Below are 6,411 nucleotides of genomic sequence, written 5' to 3'. Positions count from 1 at the left end.
CCGGGCCTGTCTTGTCTGGAGAACGAACCCCCTTCCCCGCCGAACCCCGCCCCCCATGTTGGGAGCTCCCGTGAGGCAAGAAGTGGCCATGTTCCATGAAACGACTTCAGGTGCCTTAGCGGCAACCCTGAGACATCATAGTAGAGGGTTCCACACGTGAAGATCTGAGGTCATGGGCGTGTTTCCGTGCTGCACTCTGCCGCTGGCTGTAGGACATCTGGAAAATACTTCCCCCTCCCGATTTAAATAGGTTTTAATAGGATCTGTCTCCTACATGTGGAGAAGGGACAACAGCGGGGAAAGAGGGAAAGCAAAGACCAGGGAGGCTGCTGTTGGTGGTTCCGGGCAGGAGACAGCGGCTGCTTGGGGCCGTGTAGCCATGGGTGCTGAAGGTGTCTGATTCCGTCAGATATTTTTTGAGGGTAAGGTGTGAAAGCAAGAGAGGAGTTGCCATGAGAGAATGACACCAAGGTTTGGCGCTTGAATGACTGGGGGGTGGAGTTATCTTTCTGAATTGAAGGGAAGACTCCAAGAGGAGCAGCTGTGGGGGAATCAGATGTTTTAGGGATGGGTACCTACGCCTTGGGGTAAGACTTCTAGCATCATGCACAAGATACAGGAAGTGCCAGCTCAAGCAACTCAAGTAGGACTAGGACGTGCCTGGGACACTTAAATAACTCTGAAAGTTACTCTGATGTTGTCAATTACTCTGATGTCAAAGATGGATGTGGATCAAACTATTTCTTAAAATGTATGACTAGACAATATATTTCTACACTTGTTTTAAATATAGTATAATTAAAAATAAGTAGGCATTAGAAGTATTTCATCTTCAGTGGTAAAAGCTCTCACATTCAGTTTGACCAAAAAACTTTTTTGATTTCCTTATATTCAGGCATATATGGTGTTTACTAAGCACCCATTATGAGCCAGGATTGTGGTAGCCACTGGGGATTTATACACTAATCAAATGTATAATTACAGACTGTTAAGTGCTCGTGGTAGGGGATTAATAAATGGTAGCTATTTCATAAATAGTAAATACCTCCTACGTTATAAAGAAACTAGAAGCCGGAAGTCCAAAGGGTTACAGAAGCATCTAGACCTTTTATCCCTTCTCCACCTGTGCCTTCTCCCTTTCCTGTAATATTGCATGGGAGTGTAATTTCCCCAAGTTAGGAAGTGAACACCAGGAATATTCATACTAAAAAATTATTTGTTGTTTGTTTGAAATTCATATTTAACTGGGTGTCCTGTATTTTTATCCGTTAAGTCTGGAAACCCCAGTCAATGTATATTAGCAGAATAATGTCCTGAACATCTGCTATATGCCAGGCAGCTCACACCTTGTCATTAAATCATCATTTGCGCAGTTACTTGTTTTAATGGCTGCCTCACACACTAGTAAAGCTCTTGAGGGCAAGGACCACACCTGTCTCGTGCACCACTGTCCTCCATACTTGACCCCGAGTATACTCAGTAAATATTCCTAGAATTGAAATGGAACTAAAGGGAGCCCTTTTACAATGATACTTCCTTTCCATGGCGACTCTTCCAGCCCGGAAATAGGGGCCGGTACGGTGGCGAAAAGAGCCTGAAAGAAGCTGGCCCCGCTGTCCAGCGCGGGGAGGCGGGTCCTCAAACCGGAAGCGCAGGAGCCAGGACTTGCCGGGCAGAAGGGGCGAGGCCGGGGGCAGGTAAGATGGCTGCTGCCTGGTGGGGACCTGACCTGCCCAGGCCCTCGACGTGATCCCTGGAAGCTCTCTTGCCTTTTTTCCTCTCTCAATATCCCCTGGCCTTCCGCGGTATCTGCTGAATGTCCCATATGAGACTCAGCTGGGCGTTAATGAGTACAGGAATAACGACAATAGATAATCATTCTCATCCCGGGTTCCTGACACAGCGCCTGCCCTCAAATAATTTTTATTTAATCCTCCCTCCTTTCTCTCCTGAAAGGTGACCAAAACCAGTCATTCAGGATACTCCAGAAAAGTCAATCTGACTGAATCCTCTTAACCAGCCTTGCCATTACACACATGATGGAGTGGAGGAGGGAAAGGGTGAGTAATTTGCCCGAGCAGAACAGGAGCGACTCGGTGGTACAGCATAGAGGTGTGAATAGACGCATGGTCTCAGGCACACTGCACAGTCCCCAGCATCTAGTTGTGTGACCTTGGACAATTTTTTTTTGGTTTGGCCGCGCCATGCAGCTTGTGGGATCTTAGTCCCCCGACCAGGGATCAGACTCGGGCCCTGGGCAGTGAAAGCGCAGAGCCCTAACCACTGGACCGCCAGGGAATTCCCTCGAACAACTTATTCTAATCTCTTTGTGCCTTGGTTTCCTCATCTGTAACATGGAGTTAATAAACATGTCTTCCTCACGGAGTTGTGGGAAATCTATTGAAATAATCCACGTCAAGCATTAGAACGGGGCCTGGCACAAAATAAGTGCTTAATAAATGTGAGCTACCAGTGCCACTACTGTTTTTCTCCTCCATTCTTGAGACCACCCAGCAGTGCTCAGCCTCACCCAAGCAGCTAGCAGCTGTAAATGTTTGATGACTAAGTACTACTATTAAGTGAAGTGTTTCCCAAACTTGCCCTGAAGACATGAATTACCTGGGAGGCAGTTGCTCCAAAATAGATTCTCAGGCTCTTCTCTTAGAGATTCTGATTGGCAGATGTGGGTGGGGCCTGGGAATCCGTATCTTTTAAAAAGAGCCTCAGGTAAAACGCATCCTTAGGCTAGGGTAGGAAATTCTATTCTGTACACAGGCTAGTGTTACACTATTGCAGCTGGGGTGGGGCAGCCGCTCAGTTGATGGTTAGAACCAGGCGGACAAGCTCAGTTCTTACAAGACTTTAGTGCTAACTCTTCTGCTTATAAAAATCATCTAGGCTATCTGTTTGGTCTCACATGATGACCCCACAAATTATTTACAAAGGGAAAATTAGTAACTTTGTAGTGGAGAAACCTAGCAGACACCTTCTTTACTGAGGGATCAGACTTAGTATCCCCGATAATGGGACAAACCGTGGGTGACTTGATGGGATGCACTCGAGGACGCAGCACTTCCGAGGTTCCTGGCAGAAAAACGTTTAACCTGAGTCTAATTATAAGGAAACATCAGGCAAGTCATCCAAACTGAGGGACATTCTTCGAAACTCTTGAAAAATGTCAAGGTCAGATTAAAGAAGACTAAAGAGGCAAGCAACCAACTGCAATGCTGCATGATCCTGGGTTGGATTCTTGATGGGATAGGGGTTGCCCTAAAGGATGTTAATGGGCCAATTGCTGACATTTGACTATGGATTGTGGAACAAGTAATAGTATTTTATCAGTGTTAGATTTCCTGATTTTGATAATTACACCACAGTCACATAGAGAATGTCCTTATTCTTAGGAGATATGCATAGAAGAGCATATCAAATTACTCTCAAACGGTTCAGAAGAAAAGTATACATGCCTGTGTATGAATACATAAATAAAATGATAAAGCAAATATGCACAATGTTAAGAATTATAATGCTTATTGTTTTAAAAAATAACAGAAGACAGGTAAAGCAGAAAAATCTGAAAAAGAAAGTGGAAACCACTCCTCATCCCACCCCACAGACAACCAGTGATCATTTCTTTAATGAAATACTTACATGTCCTTGGATCACCATATTTTTGATTGAAACTTAAAATGGGCAAATGCTTTCCTTCTGGCCTATAACCTGCATTTTTCACACCACGATCTATCTCTCAACATCCTTCCTGTCATTGTGGTGTCATTTTTAATGACTGCATGATGCTCCTGGTGAGGATGGACCATACTTCATTTATCAATGGGTATTTAGGTTGTTTCCAGTTTGACTGTGTCAACCTAAAACAATAATACAGCCAGTTATTTTACCAACAAAATGAGTTTATCCAGGAGCAGCAAAGAATTGCAAATCGGGACATGCAGCTATGGCAAACCACATGCGAGTCTGGTAAAACAAAGGAGAGGAAACTCTTTTATAGAGGAGAAGCGGAAGTTGGGAGGGGCTGTTATAAACAAAAAGTCCATTGGAGGAAACTGGGAGTTCAAAGTATAGTGCCTTGTCATTGGCTGCATTGTGACAGTCTCTCAATGGCCGAGCTATTGTCAAGCAAGGAGAAAATCTTTCTTCCTCCTGCTGGTACTACTAAAATAGCGTCACTTCCTGCCAGAGATGCAAGGTACATCCCCTGTCGGGATTTGTATTGACTTCTAGTGGCATATGCATGAGAGCTCCCCCTTCTGGCCTCCCACCTCCATTTTAGTGAGGTTTCTTTCCCTTTATTAATTTTCACAACTGTTATGGACTGTGCTAGAGTGAGCATCCTTCCAAATATGTCTTGCCTGCTCGTCTAAGCATTTTATATACAGAGCTGCCGGGTCAAATGGAGACAGGTTGAGAGAGGCAGAAATAGGGAGAAAGACAGAGAGACAGAGGCAGGCAGAGTCCGGGGAGACAGAGAGAGACATGCCCAAGGTGAGACAGTGAGAGAGAGAGAGAGACAGAGTCAGAAAGAGACTCCCAGAGAGACAGTGGGAAAGAGACAGAGATGGAGAGAGACAAGGAGAAAGAACAAGGTGGAGGGAGAGACTGGGATAGAGAAGGGTTGCTGCTCTCCGGGGAGACTGAGAGGGAGCTGGTCTGAGGCATGGAGGCCCTGACAGCCTGGCCACAGGAATTCAGGCAGAGAGTGACTAAGCGACTTCTAGGAACACACCCTACAGATACAATTGTAGATGAGGTCAGTGTCCTTTGTGCAAGGATTATCATGGGACTGTTGCTTACTATTGTAAGCAGAAGATGAGAAGCAACCTCATTGCCCATCATCAGCAGGGGACTGGTTATATAGATTGTGCTCTAAGTGCTGGTCGGAGCCAGTCTCCAAGTAGGGCTGCCAGACTTAGCAAATAAAAATACAAGAGATACAGTTAATTTTGAATTTCAGGTAAAGAATTAATTCTGTTCCATGCAGTCTGATACTAAAAGCTTATTTGTTGTTTATATGAAATTCTAGTTTAATAGGGTATCTGTATTTTATTTGGCAACCCTATCTCCAAGATCAGTGAGAACAGCCAGGTGAAATCAAGATAGAGGGTGTGTGTGTGTGTGTCTGGGTGTCTGTGTATCTGTGTCTGTGTCTGTGTACACGTGCCTGTGAGGAGGGCTTCTGGGGTGGCTTTTCCAGGTTCTAGGTCCCAGCCTACGTGGTAGTTGTAGTTCAAGGGAAGGGACCTATCCAGGGTCACACAACCACAGGTGGTAGGGCTAGGCGGGACCCCACCTTTGTGCTTTGCAGTAATGTGCATATATGTCTTAAAAGTGTTAACATTTCTAATTTTAAAAAAGACTGGCAATCTCAAAAACTGCAAGGGCCATCTGGGGGGAAGATATTCTACAGAATGGGAACACCACATGCCAAGTCGCTGAGACCGGAGCACGCCTGGTGTGGTCTGTTGTGGCTGGAGCCTCATGGGGGAGGTGGGCTCAAGGGGCCTGGGGCTCTCTTGGCCCCGGAGCCTCTGCCATCTGAACTCATTTCTCATCCTGGAACACTCGTCTGCCCCTGGGCTTCTTAATCATGGTGGTCAGCGGTCACTGCCGCCTGGAATGTCTTCTCACTTCCCTTTCTCACCTGCCCATCCTTGTGACCTCAGCCTGGAGTCGGTCAGAGTCTCACTCCTCTGACTCACCTGGGTCCCTCGGGGTTGGCGAATTGCCCGTTACCACTCTTCCTCCCTCACCTGTGAGCTCCTCGAGCATCGGGGCTTGTTTGTGTCTGGCTGATTTATTACAATATCCTAGCCTGCTAGGCCAGGGACATCCCATCGCTTGCTCACTGTGACTTGGGCATGTTAGCATGTCACCTCTCTGAGCCTCGGTTTCCTTATCTATAAAAAGAGGCTGATAATCTTGCCTACCACTCAGGGCTTGCTGTGGGGGTCATATGGGCCAATGTGGCGGCAGTGGGCAAGGGAGATGACATTAGCATCTGGGAGGTGCTGTATGAACTGAGAAGAGCTCTGGGGAAGGCCGTCGGGGGCAGAGGGCACGGCAAGGGCAGCGGCCCTGCTATGGGCAAGAACCTGTATGAAGAGGAAGCAGGAAGGTCACTGAGGCTGGAGCAGGTGAACAGCGGGGACAGAGGAGGAGACGAGCCCCAGGTTAGGTAGCATCTTGTCAGCCAAGAGCAGGGTTTGGATTTTATTTTGAGTCCGAGACTAAGGTAGCTTTGACCTAAGGGAATAGTTTGTTCTCACTTTCCCCTCCTTGGCAATATCTGCCACACTCAGTGGTCCAGAGATGCACAAAGGTCTCCAGGTGCGAAAGGTGGGCACAGGTGGGGACAGAGGAGGCCCTGGGGCCTTACCTGGAAACAGGCTCAGC

This window comes from Balaenoptera borealis, assembly GCF_965194805.1.
Source record: "Balaenoptera borealis genome assembly, chromosome: 16".
In the NCBI taxonomy this organism is placed as follows: Eukaryota; Metazoa; Chordata; class Mammalia; order Artiodactyla; family Balaenopteridae; genus Balaenoptera; species Balaenoptera borealis.
Note: the sequence above shows the minus strand (reverse complement) of the source record.